The 19,710-nt window shown below is 39.9% G+C and overlaps 1 protein-coding gene across 4 annotated transcripts in view; it reads left to right on the top strand.

Annotated features, from left to right (window-relative positions):
* The window catches only part of NAALADL2 (N-acetylated alpha-linked acidic dipeptidase like 2), a 901,057-nt gene that overhangs the window by 497,758 nt on the left and 383,589 nt on the right, over positions 1-19,710 (top strand). The window lies entirely within an intron of this gene.

The following is a 19,710-nucleotide window of genomic DNA, read 5'->3' as shown; positions in this document are numbered from 1 at the left end:
CTATGAAGCAGACTCTATTTATCTTTTTTATTTCCCCATGCTTCAAAAATAAATTTAGTTTGTTTTCATGACTAAAATATTAATAGACCAAAGAAGTGTGGCTAGGAAGTTGAGTTTGGGGGGATTCCACCCCTCCCTCTCCTCCCTCTGACCTTTATACTTTCTGAACATAGCCCATCATGATGAGGTTTATAATATATTAGGATATGTCTAGACAACAAAGAAAAACCCAGCCTCTGCCAGCTGACTTGGGCTTGGGCTGCGGGCTACTTCACTGCTGTGTAGACTTCTGGGCTCGGGCTGGAGACTGAGCTCTGGGACCCTCCCACCTCGCAAGGTCAAGCCCCGTGAGCCCGAGTCGGCTGGCATGGGCCAGCCACAGGTGTCTAGTTGCTGTGGAGACATACCCTTAGTGACATGGATACCATCAGTATGATACAGTGTTTGTAGATTTTGCTTGTATTGTCTTTGACAGTACTGAATTTTCAAAGTCCACATGACTTCTATTTCCTCTGGGTATTCCTTTCTTCTGTTCAATAGCTGATTGAGTAGACATCCCGAGCATCCTGTTGATAGGATGTAATGCACTGTGGGGGTCTTGTCAACTGGAAAAATTCAATATACGGTATCCCTTTGTTTTAATAAGCCCATAGCATTAATTGTAATGAGATAAAAATATAGTTGTGGTCTCTGAGATTAATCCCACAAATGTAAAGCTGTCCTTAACCAATAAGGGGCCTAATAAATTGCAGGCTAAAAGAGAGCTAGCCTCTCTGGGGACTAAAATGAAGACTCTTGCAAAATCAAAGAGGTTTTTACCAATGACATCTCACCACACAGCAATATAAATTACATTTCAAAATAGTTCTTTATACTAGGAATTCTGCATAATGAAGCAGGACACAGAGACTACGTAGACATTAGTGGTGATTGAACTCTGGATCTTGCAGCAGGAAAAGCAAAAGACACACCTTTATCAGTTGAGCCAAAGGAATACTTTAGCTATATCAGGGTTTAAGATCAGCAACTAGAGATATGATCATTGGATTATATGTATGTTGTTTTAGAAAGGCTAGACCCCAATGGATTATATGCATTGCTCTTAGAAAAGCCTTTCCTCAGTGTCTATAGGTCCACAAAGTGCAAGTCCCATTGGTGATAATGAACCATGACCACATATATATTTATCTAGACATTTTTATCAGCAGTGATCTAACCTTGAACTTGGAGTGCCTAAAGCACAAATCACTAATGTTTGAGCTAAATGTGCAGGTATCTTAAAGTGTGAGTAGCAGGTTGTCGTTGTTACTAAGATAAACCAGTAGAGGGAGACATGATCACATAAAGTAAGCCAGCAAATTACATTTATTTTGGATGTCACACAGCCTGGCTATGATTGAAACATCATAGGGATTTTTTCTGTTAAAAGATACTTTGTAACAAACTTGCCATAATATGGAATATTTTAATTTCCAAAACCTAATTCAAATTCTTAGCAGGGGCTAGCTTGACATAGAATTTATGGTCCATAAATAAACATGAGTTTCTAATACCAATGATATTTGTTTGAACTTCTAGAAGATAGAGCAATTAAAGAATTCTTAAATTGTAGTAGCCAGACTACCAAAAGAGCTGCAGTCTTATTTTTGTTTTGACAAGGTTATTTGTAGAATAGCAGTGCTCCTTTTCTTTGAAGACCCGTCATGTCCATTCATCATATGGCCATTTTATATGAGTTGTCCAATTTGTACTTTCCGTAATGGCCTAAATAGCATTTGTGATATCGGAAATCTACTTTGAAAGCCAACTTAATGCAATGTGATTGATGGCATGCCTTGCTACCTCTCTGTAATTCACTATGCACTGGAAAGGTGACACTGTTTACCCCATCATAACGAGAAGCAGGTCACGGTAGGGTTCTGAACAAAGCTGCCATGTCAGCTGTGAAATACATATTACAGTGCTTATGTAAATAAATTAGCATAAACCAGGTCATCTTGAAAAAACAATGACACTTGTGTAATATATTTTTATTACACAATTTAATCGCAAGGTTAAACACTTTGCCTATTTGGTGAAAATAGGGAAAGAAATCTGGCTAACTACAGATTATATTAAAAGAGGAAATTACATTGCATCTAAATTATGCATTTGGAGTTAAATTTACCCCTTTTCTGAGACATCCAGCACATAGTTAATACACCATCTAAGCCAAGTAGAGCTTAAATATGACTCAAGTGGTACATAGACGCTTTGATGGTTCTCTGACCACGGGTGAATTTCATCCCGATTCTGATCCTGTGAAGTGCTGAAAACCTTGTAGCACCAGGTTCTTAATTCCCATGCTCGTTAAAGAGCCTTGGATAGAAACACAGGTTGGAGATAAATTATTTTAACATAAGTAAAGACAATTTGGTTTATGCTTAATTGCCCAAAATCTTTCCTAATGCAGAATTAAGGTTGCCTAGTAGTGCTTGTGCCTTTCCAGAATGTGGAAATAGGACAAAGAGAATGAAGGTAATGCAAACTTAAAAACAATGCAACCTTAACTCTGCCCTGTTGAATTACGAATGATTCAGTAAAGGGGGTTGTTGGTGGCGGGATGCCATAATAAGTACACATGCAAAAGTTCTAAGAGAATATGCCATTATTTGTGTTGTGTTCCAGAGTTTTCAATGAACTCCAACTGTGTTCACTGTATTAGGTGTAGCTGTATTGAATGGTTGCGGGAGATTAATTGGAGTATCTTGGCAGAGGTTATAACTATGATGTGAGGAGAGGGATCAAGTATGCCTCATTTCAAAGCTGAATTTTGTAGGTTGCATCGATAGAGGTGCACAAAGATGTCTTCTTGCCATGGGAATTGTCTGTAATCTGTTGGGATATGTGTCCGTCATCTCCAGAGCTTCATGAGGCAATGTGTCGGAAGGAATGCCCTGAGTGAAGAGGTGGTAACGTGTAAAAGCCTGAGATGGTTGTATGGCGTAGCATTGATATTTGAATGAAGGCCAGGTGTATGTAGCTTTTGTTTGCTATGCCTACCCTAAACCTAAATTCTGATGTAGCGCAGAGAAGGTGTTAAACTTAATCCTACAGTACTCGTGCTCTGTAGCCTCTGCAAAGGAAGAGTGCTAGTATGTATGGGGGCACAAACCTCAGTGCGGGCTAGCTGCCCCAGTACAAGCGCACCGGAAATCCCTGCGTACTTCCTCTGGTTGCTACTCCACACTGAAAGTTGTGCCTTCACATCTTCACAACTATTGTCTGCTACCTGAGCTAGCCAGACTAAGACTAGCATGGAGATGCCCAGGACCGGCTCTAGGCACCAGCAAAGCCAGCACATGCTTGGGGGGGCACAATTCCAGGGGCGGCATTCCAGCCATCCTTTTTTTTTTTTCCCCTTGGGCAGTTGCGCTCTTGGAGCTTGGGGCAGCAAATTTTTTGCTTGGGGTGGCAAAAAACCTAGAGCCGGCCCTGGATATGCCTACCTGCAGTCATACTGTTTGGGTGCAGCTCAGGTTCAGTAACCACAGCAAATCCCCTTGAGCCATCTAGTTAGAGTGAGACAACACTGACTGCAAACCATCTGGCTTCAACTGAGCCCTAGTCTTGTTGCGTATGCACATTTCATTCTTTTATGCATTTTAGTGTCTACTAACATGGAGTTAGAAATTGCCTCCCAGTAACTTTTTCACTATTGCTTCCCCAGACAGCCAGTGGGTGCCATGCGCTAGTTGAGATAAATCCCAAGTGACTGAGATTGGTTTGGGGAGGATTAGAGCTATAGTTTGAGTCCCAGGTGTACCCCAAAGAAATCACCTGAATTTATGGAAACAGCTGACCTTCTGTTTAAGGGGCAATATATCTTGAGAGCTCCTTGTTCAAATGATTGCATATTTGAACTGTTAACCCTATCCTTCACCCCCAAGAAGCACAGCAAATTTCAAGACCATCTGAAAAAGCACATGGCTTTTAAAGAACAGCTGTCCTTTAAACAGAAAGCGACGCTCAACCCTAATGATAGCAGAGCTGCCACTCTGCTATAATTATACGCAGAAAGCTGTGTAAATGCAACGTGACAGTTATACAGTTAAACTCATGATCAGGAAGTACAAAAGTTATCCTCACAATGACAGCCTTCACAAAGGCGTGTTGCACATTCTGTTGTTTTTTATGGTATCTGTTTAAGGCATAACTGTTCCTGTTTCAGACTACACATTTCACTAGAAAAAGAAAAGAGAACATTGTGTGCTGCAGCCAGAGCAACGTTGCTGGTAGAACTTTAACTTTTGAGGGGTAGATTTTCAAAGGCACAAATGGCAATTAGTAGAAAATATCACTCTTAATCTCCTGCTTTTTTTTTTTTTGTATTCTTAACTGTGCTACCTGAATGCTTTCCCGCCCCCTCTAACTTACTAGGTATTCTTAAAGAATAAAAAGGACCAAAAGTCTTCAGCTATTCAGCTGCAGTGTTTGCAATCTCCTTTAAAAAGAGCTACTGGGTTGGTGGACTTACAAATTCTGATTATGGGTCTTGTAAACTTGTTGGACCAATCAGTGAACACTTACATAACTGTGCACTTAATCAGGCATGCACCAATGTCTCTGTGCTGCTTAGGAATGGATGAGAAAGAGCAGTGCTGATCCACTGGTGGGGACTGCTAAGCATGGTGCGTTGTTCATAGTCCAGTGCTGTGAAGTAAATGGAAGGGTGAAGGCACTGCAGGTTGATGGAATGATGGGGACACTGCATTAAGTTCAATCCTAGGGTAAGGCCGGGTCTCCACTTAAAAGTTAGGTTGACATAGCAACGGCGCTCATGGGTGTGAATTCACAGCAAGGTTGATGGAAGAATGCTTCCATCCAGCTATGATCATTCACTGAACTGGCATTCGTACAGCGATGGAAAAGCTCTTTCCGTCGCTGCAGGAAACATCGTAGCTACAGCACTGTATCTTGTGCTGCTGTGGCGCCCGTATGGTAGACGTATTATAGGCTTGACAAAGCCCTGGCTGGGATGATTTAGTTGGGGGATTGGTCCTGCTTTGAGCAGGGGGTTGGACTAGATATTCTATGACATGGCCTAAGAAGTCAGAAGTCAATAGTTGCACCACTTTTAATGAGGACTGAATTTTGCTCACTCTAGTCACTGAAGCACTGAGAAAGCCACCTGGAAGAGTGTTCCATGGGAACCAGTGGATTGTTTCATGGGAACCAGTGGAATTATTTCTGTCGGTGTTTGGCCCTTAGACATAATTTTCTCTTAAATTATGTAGGATGGACCAGGAAAATTATGGAGGGGAAGGAGACTAAAGATAATCTAGGTGTGCCACAAAACTAAACCAATATGTTGCCTCAGTTTTCAATAACACTGATAATATGGAACATGGGTATGAAGGCAGGATGGCTGATGGAAATGAGTGGATAGAAATGGAACTTATGACATCTGAGGTGGAAGAAAAACTTAGGGCATGTCCTCACTTACAGCACAGCTGTGCCGCTGCAGCGTGTGTGGTGAAGACGGGGAGAGAGCTCTCCAGTTGGCATAAAAAACCCACCCCAGCTATGGTGGCGGGAGAAGCTCTCCCACTGACGTAGTGCTGTGCACACTAGCACTTATGCTGGTGTAGCTGATGTTGCTCAGGGAGTGGAATATTCACACCCCTGGGTGATGTAAGTTTTACCAACATAAGTGGTAGTGTAGACATAGCCTTAGAGCTCAATGCACCTAAATCAGGAGGATTGGAAAATACATGAAAAATCCTTGCTCCAAGACTAACAAGCTGTTCGGGAGTAAAACCTGATGACTGGAGAATAGCTAATGTTGTTTTACCTATATTTAAGAAAGAAGACAAAAGTGATCTGCACAGTTACAGACTTGTTAGTCTAACCTCAGTAGTATGCAATGTTTTAGAACAAAATATGAAGGATAGAACAATTGCATTCATGGAAGGAAAAGGAAAAGGGGATGTAATGCAACATGGGTTTACCAAAGGTAGATTGTGTCAGACTAATCAGATTTCCTTCTTTGAGGAAAATAACTAATTTTTTTTTAGATAAGACAATTGATGAGGTTACAAGTTTAATAAAGCTAATAGTGTAGATCTAATATACTTAGACTTCAGTAAAACATTTGACATGGTACCACATGGGAAATTATTAGTTCTACTCAAGAAGATGGGGATCAATATGAGAATTGTAAGGTGAATAAGGAACTGGTTAAAGGGGAGGAGGCAACAGGTTGTGGTAAAAGGTGAATTATTGGACTGGAGCGAGGTTACTAGTGGAGTTCCTCAAGGATTGGTCTTGGGACCAATCTTAATCAAAATGACCTTGGAACAAAAAGTAGAAATGTGCTAATGGAATTTGCTGAAATACAAAGTTGGGAGGCCTTGTCAATACAGAGGAGGATCAGAATATTATACAAGAAGATCGAATGATCTTGAAGACCTGAATGACGGAAATAGGAGGAAATTCAGTAATATGAAGTGAAAAGTTATGCGTTTTGGATCTAATAATAATAAGATCTGTGACAAGCTGGGGACTCATCAGTTGGAGGTGACAGTGGAGGAGAGACACCTGGTGTTTTGATCAATCACAGGATGACTGAGCTCCGCATGTGATGAAGCTGTGAAAAAGGCAAATATGATACTAGGATGTATTGGGTGAGGCATTTCCAGTAGAGAAAGAGAAGTATTAATGACATTGTACTAGTCTCTGGTAAGACCTCATTTGGAATACTGTGCAGAATTCTAGTCACCCATGTTGAAGAAAGATGAATTTAAACCGGATCAGGTGCAGAAAAGAGTTATTCGGATAATCCAGGAAATGGAGGGCCTATTTTATGAAAGGAGACTTGAAGAGCGTGGCTTGTTTAGCCTAGCAAATCAAAGGCAGAGAAGGGATATGATTGCTCCCTATAAATACATCAAAGTGGAAAACACCAGGAAGGGTGAAGAGCTGTTTAAGCTAAAGGATGATATTGCTACAAGAACAAATGGGGACCAATTAGCTGTGAACCAAATTCAGGCTGGAAATTAGAAGAAAGTTTCTAGCCATCGGGGTGAGGTTCAAGAACAGCCTCCCAATAGGAGTTGTGGGAGCAAACAACTTAATTAGTTTTAAGAGAGAGTTGGACAAATTTATGCGTGGTATTGTGTTACAGGTTTGCTTGTGATGGTGGGGGGCAGGGTTCAGCAACCTTGCTGATTCCTTCCGGTTTGTCTTATGTTCCTAAAAATTTGTGCTTCAGGGTTTCAGCTGGCCTCTTGCAGAGGTCAGGAAGGGATTATTCCCTGCCACACACACACTATGGTAAATGTTTGTTGAGTTGGGTTTTGAGCGCCTTCCTCTTGAAGCATCAGAGATGGCCACAGCTGGAGATGGGACACTGGATAGGATAGGATAGTGCTCTGAAGTGGCACTGAGCATTCTCTCTCTCTCTCAGGTGCTTGGCAGGTTGGTTCTTTGTCAAAGCTCAGGGTCTAACTGATCAAGATTGTGGAGTTGGGAAGGAATATTCTCTCAGGTCAGATTGGCAGTGACCTTGGGGTATTTTCCCTTTCTGCTGCAGCATGGGGTGTGGCTCATCTGCTGGGGTTAACTGGGTATATCTCATATAATCAATTCCCTGCCGTTGCAGGGGCTTCAGGCACTGGTGCACCTCGGTTCCTCCTATTCTCTGCATGTGGCATGTCTCCTGAGGGCTGTAGTACTTGTGGTCTAATTTGGGTTGTTGGGTTTAGTGTGAGAGTGCTGAGTAGAGTTGGTGGCTGGTGTTGTGTAAGACAGACTGGATGATCTGATGGTCCCTTCCAGCCTTGAACTCTGATACTTCTTGTCAGTGCAGACATAGAGATTATACCAAACTATGTGGAAGCCTCTCTGCACCATGGCTGAATATGCCCTGCTTGCTCAGTGGTAACAAATTGGCTTCTTTCGGCAGCTTGTAGCTGTTTGAAACAAATGTGAGCACATGGGTAACACATCTGTTTTAACTAGAGCTGGGCAAATAACTCCTCTTTTTTTTCAGTTTGGTAGTTCCAAATGTATTTTTTTTTTTGTGAGGATCAAACTGATTTTGGATTTTTTGGTGACACAAAAAAATCCATTTGGGGTCTGTTCGAGAGTGTGAATTTGAACCTGTCTTTCTCACATCCCAGGTGTGTGCCCTAACTACTGGGCTAAAATTTATAAGTTGGGGTGGGCAGCAGGAGCATCCCTCCTCCTCCTTTGCCTGTATTGCGAATGGCTGAAACGATTCATGTCAAATTTGTGAATAGATTTGGGATGAGCAAAATTGCATTTTTAATCTAATAAACTCTGAAATAAAATTGTCCAGCTCTCATTTAAAAGTACACATGTAGGCTTAAGGAAATTTTCAAGTGAGCGTTCTAGTATGCAATTTTCTCATGTTATATTTGTGTTAAATAGCAATTTTTCTCAAGCCGTGCAAAGATGCGAGTCCTTAAGAGTATTTTCAGGCCACATTTCACATTTCAAACCTCAGTTTATTCTTCCTTTCTGGTGGGACTTCTGTTGGTTTTGTTTTAAAATGAAGTAAAGTGTGTGGGGTTTTTGTGGTGGTGCGTGGGTTTTTTTGTTGTTTGTTTTCTCTAGTTTCAGTACTCAGAAATGATTTGAAGGAAATTTGTTCAAACTTTAACAAAAAATGTCACCTCCAGACAGAGAGCCAATATGGAAAATGTCACATCAAAAGATGAAAGTTGTGACTGTGAAAACAGGGGCTTATAATAGAAACCATTTTGGAACTGTTGCTAAAGCTAGTGTTATCAGAACTGTATATAGTAAGAAATGCTGTATTTATACAACCCTGAATTCCTGTCACTCTAAGCAACTGCACAACTTGCAATCTAAAAATTAAATAACCTTTAGAGTAAACAGCTCTTGAATTGTCCCTTCAAAACTGTGGTATTTATGGATGATGATAAAATACAATAAGACATCACTTGCTTCTGTTCCTCAGAAAATAAGGATAGTAAATGCTAAAAATTTAGGAACACTGTCAATATAAAGTCACTGTAGTTGGAGACAGATTACATATTATCTTGCCCTGACATCCTTGCCTATTAGATATTTAATCCCCTACCACAGGGAGCAGTAAGGCTCTCATACTGTTTTATTGGCCATAATAATCTGACCCTTGCTCTACCAGCAATATGTCAGTCTGCATGAGAACGTGAAATAAACACACTATAAAAATAAACATTTTGGATCACTGCACTGAATATTAATTTTAAGGGCTTGGTAGGCAGGAAGAAAGAAGCAAATATAAATAACAGTGGAATGTGCTGTGAATTAGAGCTGGACACTCAAAAAGATAAGCAGTGGGATGTTTTATTCTTTGATGCAGCATGATATATCATGGCAGAGGGAGCCTTTAACAGTATGTCCTATCGTGCATGTTATTTAGACATATTGTCACTGACTCTAAAAAAGAAATAGCTGTTCTGTACTATTACAATGGTATCAAATCTGTGGATACTTTTCTACAAGATAGCTGTTCTCTATCTAGGAGAAAAAAAACCACATTTTTTTTTATTCTTTGAAATAATGACAACATTGATAAAAACTGTAATTTCCAACCTATTAGGACAAGACGACAAAGTCAGCAACATAAGTCGTCTTAGATCACCACTTGAGGACACTACCAATCAGTTTTTATTAAGGGGAAAATACAGAAGAATGTGTTTTAAGCTAAGCGGATCAAGAAGAGAACTAGTTTTATAGCTTCGTTCATAAAAGGAATTCTTAAAATACACACAGAAGACTTGATGCTTTCAAAGTATCAAGTGACAAATAGTTCAGAATAGTTCTGCTGAGGATAGATTTCACTGAACTTTCTAAAAGCTTTACTACATGTTTTTCTATAAGAAGGTGGGTGGTGGCCTGTTTACAGACTGCATTCAGGAGTGGTTATAACCATGGAAAGCCATAAGCTCAAAGCCATTATAGGAGCTAAAACAACTAAGCTGGAATATTTGAAACAAACAGCTAACACAGCCTCTCCTAGTGAGGACTATTTTTGGCAAACGTCTCTTGAAAATCTTTCAGAGAAAGATGAAGAAACCAGCAGAACGTAGTCTCAATATTGATACAGTTGCACCAAGATATACATAAACTGGACCAAATTCTAAAAAAAACCCAACCCCCAGATAGGCCAGTGTTTGGCATCAAGGTGCAGTTTGGATGAGCAGGTGCTTATTTCAGCTGTCCAAATTCCTGAGTCTGCAAACTGGACTGGAAGAGTCATGAGAAGAGGTGCTGTCTCATGTCTTCCATCACTACTTCTGGTTGTGGCTAGACATACCTCAGAAATGCACTTCTTAATGTGGGTCACAGTTCTGGTTCCAGTCCCAGCAGGATTCCACAAGTTAAAAATAGAAAAAACGTGTAAACAACTGGGGGGACGGGAGAGATAGCTCAGTGGCTTGAGCATTGGCCTGCTAAACGTAGGGTTGTGAGTTCAATCCTTGAGGGGGCCATTTGGGATCTTGGGCAAAAATTGGGGATTGGTCCTGCTTTGAGCAGGGGGTTGGACTAGATGACCTCCTGAGGTCTCTTCTAACCCTGATATTCTATGATTCTATGAACTCCGAGCTTAAAAGTTTGGTTTGATTCGAGAGAGCTCCCATACACACACACACACACTGTCTCTACTATTAACTATAAATAAATCTAAAGACTAAAGTGTCTTGTGTCTGACTTTCATAATGAATATGCAGTACTCTCTTTCTCATTCATTAGGGGCCTTAATAAGTGAATTAGTAATGAGAAATATCAGTCTTGTTCCCATTTGTCATATGTCCCTGTACGTTGCAGTTCAAAGAGGAGATGATTAAATACCATTATGGGGTAGTGTTGCAAGGTGCTTCCCCCTCCTCCCCCTGCCCCACCCTGTGCAAAATTATGCCACCATTCAGAGATGAATCAACATGGCACCCTCTGTCCTCTACAGACTGAGAGACTACTTTACCCTAGCACTTTCTAGGGGAAGACCAGGTGGATGAGGGAGAAGGCTAGGCCATATTCTCAACCCTCCTCTGCTCCAGCCAGCCAAGCTGATGGGGCCTGGAGGAGAAAGCATGCTGCACTGACCTCTAGGAGGGTGGTTGCCACTTGATTCAAGCTAATGCCCCTCAGTCATGATCTGATCGTAAAAGTATTTGTAGAGGATTAAAATAGGATGAAAATCTAGAAATAAAATATTAGTAAATAAGACTTTTAACTAAGACTTCAATTCCTGAGGATTTTTTAAAAAATATCCATGTTAGTGCTAGCATTTACCTCTTAAAATAGACTTTTAAGCCCAGAAGGGCCCATTATAATCATCTTCTCTGTCCTCCTGCATAACCCAGCCCATATAATTTCATCCATTTACTCCTGTGGGGAGCCCAAAAAATGATGTGGATCATTTCAAACTTAAATGTTTCACTGAATATATTGTTACTGTTATTATAGGTCTGTGACTGTACAATGATCACCCTTTGAAAACCAAAAAAATATGCAAAACTTTCCAGCTTTGTCTTAAATAAATATATGTAATGTACAGGGAAATCTGCAAACACTGAGGTGACCTCATCTAATATTTATATAAGGCAAAATTGGTAAGTATTTTTAAGGATGACCATGGTACAAAGTTTGTGATGTTTATCAAATTTACAATCCAATTTTGCACCCAATGCAGAGACTAAGACAAATGATGTTTGTAGAATTTCAGGAATAGGACTTTTTTGATGTTGAATGATAGATTATTAGGGAAATTTGCAGCTTAATCAGAATTTATGTGAGTGCATATTAAGTTCTTTGCTTGTAGTGAGAGGGTTTTCTGTTTCCTGACAGTTTTGCACTCATTTACTTTGGATTATTCTTTGGTCAAGATCATGTGGGTCGTAAAAAGAGGGCCAAGAAGAACTTGGGTTAGGTTTTCTTCAGTGTATTCAGGAGATGACAGTTCTGTAATAATGTCCCTAATTATTCTAAGGGTGGCAGGTAATTATCTTACCATTAAATATTGCCTGTGTCTAAGTATGCGTGCAGTAAGTCTCCTGCTTGCCTCAAAAATCTACCACTATTGCTGGAAACAATGTAATGTAATCACATCACACCGTGCACTTGCTGCAGACAGGGGACCCTTCCCACTCAGATCTCCCTGTCTCACGTGAAGGTGGACTAGCTACATCCCCTCTGTGCTCAAAATGTAGAAGAACCTTCCTGTTTGTAAGAAGGGGAAGGTCTGTGTCAGAATGTGTAACACTTGTCTTTCCTTTCCCCTCCTCTTCTCCCCATCTTGTATCTGTGGCACCAGCAATAAATCCATCTAATGCATACTCAGTCTACATTCACTTGTCCACAAAGTCCCTTAACTATTCTAATTCTCACACCATGCCCACCGCTGTGGTATCTGCGTGCCTGTCTTTTGATTGGTGATCCCACCATCAGGGGCATCTTCCTCTGTGTTGGGGAACTGCCCCATGACAGAGGATCCCAATAGCAGGGGAGCTTGACTGGAGGGTAAGCAGGGTGTCCGTAGCAGGTGCAGAGGAACAGGGTCTCTGAGCCTCTAGTGAATCATCAGATATCTGTTGGCCCTGGGACCCATACACCCTCCCTCTCATTGACAGAGTGACTTGGGAAGAACATGCAGATACAGTTGTCTTCCTCAGGGCCATACTCCAGTATGTTTTTCTGCCAGAGGTAGCCCTCTTTCTTCTACCCATTGGTATTTCCCATTAAAATATGCATTTAATAATTGTAAATAGTTAAACCAGGCAGTTTACTTAGGCTTATGCTAACCCTCAGGAGTTCAACAAAACCAGTATATGTAAATGGAATGCCACACGCTTGTCTCCTTTAACTAACATATGTCAGGGAGATGATGCTGAAGACCAGATGGCATGAGAGTTAATGTAAACTCTTTTCAGGATTCAAATGTTGCTTTAGGGGATAACTCCTGCCAGGAATTGAAGACAAACTGGGTAACCCACCTGGATGTTGCATGAGTGTCCTGGGGCCTTATCCACTCAAGAGACTTGCTAAATGAGTTGGATGGTGTCAGAGGGTCAGGCTAACCTATCCTGGCACCTAGTCATCCTGGCCTCAGTTTCCTCTGTGGGTCTTCAGTAAATGCACACATTTCAAATAATGCCTGTCCTCCCCACACAACCTTTTGGGGTCTGGTTTAATGAGACATAACAAGAAATAAACAGTTCACTAGGTACAAGCAGTTCCTATCCTAGTCACACTGTCCCTGAAAGCCCAGGTCCCACTAGCTGAGTGCAGGAACTTAGGTTCTTCCCCTGTTCCTCCCACTACTTGGCTCTCTCCAGCCCTAGCACAGTTCTAATCCAGAACTCCACTGTGTCTCCTGCTCCCTGCAGATCACACTTGCTGTTCAATATGCTGCCCTTCTTATAGTAGGCCCTGCTTCCAGACTTCTCTCACATGATCCTTGATCATCTGACTCAGTCTCAGGCCAGAACTGTGGCCTTAACACCTTATAGGCCCAGATGGGTTTAGCCTGGATAACTGTCCAAAATATTGACAGGCATTTTGGCACAATTCAAGAAAGTAGTCACGTCTGCTTAGGGGAGGCACACACTACAAACATGTCAATGGTACAAGTGAGCTTAACAGGGCAGAGTTAAAAGGAGAATGTGGCAGAATCCCATCCTGTGGCTGCCTGTATCCCCTGCTATCAGTCATCAAGAATAACGTGCTCATAGCGCAAGTATTTGCTATTTGAAGCACTCCAGCCATTCATTTGTTAAATCTGAAATCCTTTAGTAAAATAATCAATACAGAATACAGTACCGTAATTAATGACAGTGCTAAAAAATGAGTGTAGCTTTAAAATAGAATTGGAAAGCCAACATCAGAAGATAGTTATAGAAGACCTGTATGATCTGACTTTTTGCCACTTCTGTATAATGAAGGTACTATCTGATTCTCCAGACCACACTTTGTGTGTTTTTTGTAAGGGGACAAAGCTGCTTTCCAGAATTTTTAGTGACTGAAAAATACAAATATCTGTGTGATTAAACATCAAATAAAACTATGTTCTTCTCACGTTAAAATCTTATTTGATTATTGATTTGGTTGATAATTTATATAATATTAAATAAATGTTTGCAAAAAATATCTGTAACATAAACACTTGAATCCACTTTCAAAAAAATGGTTTCTGTTTTTCATCCAGTATTCTTTTTAATGCTTTTTAAAACATTGCCTTAGTGCTTTTAAAACCATTTTCTAATGTTTTCACACACCCTTTTTCCTAAAGAAATGATTTGGTCCTATACTTTGTGTAATGATTTAAAGCAAGTAAATTCACATTAAATGTGAAAGTTGTCATTTCAGTTTTCAGAACTACCTTTTTGCTCATCTAGATTGATTAAAGCTGCTTTAACTTGCAGATTTATGTTTGCCGTGCTACATGTTCATGCATCTCCCTGTCTGATTATATTCACGTGCATCATGTTTGGCCAGCCAATTTATGTACGCAGTTTTCTAAATAGGCTTGGCAGAATTGGATTTTTATAAATTTCAGTAGATAATATCAGTGTTTATTTTTAAGTTTTTACATTTTTTATCTATTTAAATTTTCACAGTCGCAGGAAACTGTGGGGTCAGACAATAATGTCTGTGGGGGCAGGGTCAGACAATAATTATTTGACAGTAGACAGAGTCAAAAAGGTAAAACTTTCTAACTATTAAAACACAAATTGTATATTTTGACATGCAATGTTGACAAAGTAAATATCCACACATCAACTCTAATAAAAGTGGAAAACTAGATAGAACTAATGGAAACTAGGTCAAATTACAGAGGATGAATATAAAAATAACAACACAATTGCTGAAGGATAAAAGTAGAAAGGCCAAAGCACACAATGAGATTAAACTAGCTAGGGACATAAAGGGTAACAAGAAAACATGTTGGCAAATACTTAGGAGCAAGAGGAAGACCAAAGACAGGCAAAAGCCATTACTCAATGAGGAGGGAAAGAAAATAATAGAAAATGCAGCCATTGCAAAACTGTTAAATGCGTTCTTTGCTTCAGTTTTCACTAAAAAGGTTAGCAGTGATAATATCACTAACATAGCAAGCATCAGTCTACATGGTGTAGGATCGGAGGCTAAAATAGGGAAAGGCCAAATTAAGAGTTAGGTTTGTGCTGTAGACATACCCTAAAGGCCTTGTCTACACAGCCACTTCACAGCACTGCAACTTTCTCGCTTAGGGGTGTGAAAAAACACCCCCCCCGAGCGCTGCAAGTTTCAGCACTGTAAAATGGCAGTGTCGACAATGTGCCAGCGGCTTCCAGTGCTGGGAGCTACTCCCCGCATGGGGGTGGTTTTTTTACAGTGCAGGGAGAGCTCTCTCCCAGTGCTGGCGCCGTGGCTACACAGCCCTGTTAAAGTGCTACCGTGACAGCGCTTTTAATGTTGCTAGTGAAGACATACCCTTAGCCGACCTTTATTAGGTCAGTAATTACTGAGGTGGTGCATGTCCACACTACCCTCCTTGAGTCAGTGGTGTGTGTCCTCCCCAGGAGTGCTTCCACTGACCTAAGAAGGGCACTGTGGGAGCTGAGAGCCTGGTCTCAGCTCTGCTGGCAGTTCCCTGCTCGGAGCCTGGCTGCCTCAGAAGCTCACGGCCTTTGGACAGGCTGCTCCCCACTGGAAGTGGGGGGAAGCCACCTGGGGCTTCTCTCCTACCCATTCCCCTTTGAGAGCCAGGGGGAAACCGCACAAGCCTTTTCCCCTACCCATTCCCTGCTGGGAACCAAGGGAAGTTGCCCAGGCCTTCTCGCCACTGGGGAGCAGAGTCTAGCCACTCTGATTTCTCACCTTACCCCTGCAATGCCCCTCTGCCATGTACTTTGGCCAAACCAGACAGTCTCTACATAAAAGAATGAAATCAGACATCAGGAATGGTAACATATAAAAAGCCAGTAGGAGAACACTTCAGTCTCCCTGGACATTCAATAATAGATTTAAAAGTAGTCACCCTACAACAAAAAAACTTCAAAAACAGACTTCAAAGAGAAACTGCAGAGCTACAATTCATTTGCAAACTTACTACCATTAATTTGGGCTTGAATAGGGACTGGGAGTGGCTGGCTCACTACAAAAGCAATTTTCCCTCTCTTGGTATTGATACCTCCTCATCAATTATTGGGAGTCGACCACATCCACCCTGATTGAATTGGCCTTGTCATCACTGGTTCACCACTTGTAAGGTAACTCCCTTCTCTTTATGTGCCAGTATATTTGTTTGTATCTGTAATTTTCACTCCATGCATCTGAAGAAGTGGTTTTTACCCATGAAAGTTTATGCCCAAATAAATCTGTCAGTCTTTAAGGTGCCACCGGACTCCTCGTTGTTTTCTTGAAATAGTAGGTGATCTCTTCCTTTACACGTATGTGTAGCTATAGCTTTACAGATGCATATTATCTTTCTATCTATACACATACTCACACGTATATAACTATATATAATACAGTGTCAGTGTGTATGCATACACATACTTATACTTATGTGTGTGTGTAGAGTTGGTTGGAAAATGGAACGAAAGTTTTAAAATATTTAAATTGAGAAACATGTAAATGACCTTATTATGCTGAAATGTTCTGATAATATTGAAACATTATAATATAATAGTAAATATTATATGTAAATATAATATACACAATATAGAAGTAAAAATAAAAATAAGAAAGTTGACACAAAATGCTGTGAATTATTTCAAAACTTTTCAGTCAAATTTCATTGAAATTAAGTTGCCAGGAAACATTTCAATATTGCCGAAACATCATTTTCCCATGGAAAACTGCTCTGTTGAAATGTTTTCAACCAGCTCAAATTCATGCCTATATAACTACATACATTATACACCCCATCCTCAAACAATATATTATATTTATTTGTAAGGAAGTTGCAACACCTGAAGAGAACATTTTTCTCTTATGTGTTTATGAGATGGACTTTTGTGGGTTTTTCCTTTCGTTTTGATTAATTTATAGTGGCCATAAGTTCTAGTTTAACCTGTGTAATTGAGGGCCTTTTGCATTATATAAATAATTATTCCCGTATCAAGACAGGTAGTAACTTTAGGTTATTATTTCTGCTTAGGAAAGCATTATCACTGGCAATATATCAGTCCAGTAAATTGTTATAAGGAGAGAGATGCAAATTACAATGGGCCAACAGAGCAAAAAATAATTCAAGAGGTTAGAAGTTTATGTCAGACTAGTGAACTTTGGGAGATGGCTGATAATCAGACATTTCTTAGCAGAGTTTAAAGTCTTTAAAGTGAAAATTGCTGATGATGTGTTTAAGTCTGAAAATTCCCTATATTCTGCAATGATTTATAACAAAGACAAAGTTGTTTGTTTGAGAGACCCATTTATGTGTAAAAATTAAAGGTAATTACCCGAATGTAAATTCATCAGAGGTAGAAATGTCTGGTTTTAGCTTAAACAAAAAGCCAGAATTTGTATATTATATCTGTTTAGAAAAGATAGGGAAACAATGTTTTCCTCATTTTAAACTCAATTGTATTTTGTGTGTTCAAAAGTTTGAAACAAATATTAAGTTTGCCGTCAGCTAAGAAACTGTAGAAGAAAAGGACTGGGGACAGAGGAGCAGAGAGAAAAGAATAATAAATAAGTAGGATGAAAATATGAAGCATACAACAGAAAGAATAAAAAACAGATATCCAAAGATTACCGGGGGGAGTGCTCACTTATGTAGGTTTAGATATTGTGGCAGTTGTGCATCCCTAGTACATAGCACAGTTTCTTCCTCTTGGCTAGAAATATGTTTTGATTTTAATTCAGTAACCCTTGGAATTAAAAAAAAGAAAAAGAAAACTAGTATAAATGTGAAAAATATTCACAATGTCATTCTAAAAATTGGGAACAAGGAAAAACCTTGAACTTCGGGAGATTTTCCCTCAGTAGAATACTAAATGGCATGTAACTGATTAAAGATGTTTTCAAGGAGGTCAAAATATTATACAGATATGTAAGTTCAACCTACCGTGAAGGCCAAGTTCACTACCAAAACTTTCAGCTCCGGGAAATGCAACGTTGTTTTTGTCTTCCTTAAAGCATCGGACTGTCTGTGCCTGAGCAGATTACTGATTTTAGGTGGGATGCAATGCTGTGTGCAGTTTTATATCTATTTTGGATGTGAAAAATCCCTTTCTACTCTAAACAGACATAATGGGCCAGATTCTAATACTCTTAGTCACATTCAGGAGAACCTTTTTCTACAAGAAGGTCCATTGAAGTCAATGAGACTACTCACTGAGTGAGATACTAATAACCTTGAAATAGCAGTGTAACCTGGTCCTATAAATCTTTTGTAGGATGTGCAATTATTCACAGATAGGAATAACGAGTATTTTAATGAACTCACAGACTAGGGGACAAATTACTTCATGAAACAGGACACCATATCTATTCATACTGGCTTGCAAAACATAAGTATGTATAAATAAATTGATGAAGACTATAATACAGAGTTTTCAGTGTGATAGAACCTAGGGCTGCCCTCCTTGTTTCGTAAGGAGCAATAAGATGTCATAGCTATGACTGCTGCAATACAACCACAAGATAACAGAACCAAAAACCCTGGGATCCAAATACACCTAGACTTTGTAGTTCTGGTCCATCTTCAAGACATGTAAAGAGGAGCTGATAGAAGAGAAAGTCCTGGGTAGTTAGAAGTTGGAGGTTAAGTGGAGAGAGAGCAACCATATCTGATCCAGAGGGTAGCGATTGTTTTGCCTTAAAAAAAATCACCCTAACTCTGATCATTTTGAAGAATATGCTGAGACATTTTTATGGTTGTTGGATGTTCAACTACTGATTAAGGCTCCCAAGTCTATAATTTCCTGTAAATTTTCTAAAGGTTTCAGGACCTTTCTGCTACTAATGGCCTGAATCAAGTCTCATGCTGATTTTACATAAGTGCAACTCCACTGACACTAAGGTATCATGAAAGACGATATCATCATGGCATTGCCAAAAAAGGGTGATTTTACTCATTGCACAAACTATAGAGGTATTATTCTACTACCAATCCTGGACAAAGTATTGGCTACCATCATGCTTAATAGAATAAAGAAGGCAGTGGATAAAATGGTATTAGAAGAACAAGGTGGGTTCCGTCCAGGTAGATTATGTTGTCAACAAATATTCACTTTTTGCCAGATCACTGAAAAATCTATTGATTGGCAAAAACTTTATTGACTTTAAGAAAGTCAGAGAGACAGAGAATCCATGAAATATTGCTAGACGGTATGGGATAACAGATAAATTGATCATCATAAGGAGTTTATGTGATAGAAAAAGATACACAGTGAGGTCAGGTACAGGCCAGGGTGTGTTATCAACAATCTTCTTTGCATTAGCAATAGTCTGAGTGAAGGGGTAGGTGGTGTAAAATGGTTAGCGGAGAGTTATGTGACCTTGACTTTGCCAACAGCATTGCTTTACTAAGTATGACTTGGAACAGAACGAGTGGCCTTACTTCAGAGGTAGAACAGTAAGCAGCAAAAATTCGACTGAAAATAAATGCATAGAAGACAAAAAGAGGAAAGTGGCCAAAAGATACAAAAGTGTACGTAGATGGAAAAGAAATCAACGAGGTAGAAGAGTTCTATCTGGGGAGTCTGA

Source organism: Lepidochelys olivacea (assembly GCF_965140295.1).
Source record: "Lepidochelys olivacea isolate rLepOli2 genome assembly, chromosome: 9".
NCBI lineage: Eukaryota > Metazoa > Chordata > Testudines > Cheloniidae > Lepidochelys > Lepidochelys olivacea.
Note: the sequence above shows the minus strand (reverse complement) of the source record. Positions and strands in the feature narration are given on the sequence as shown.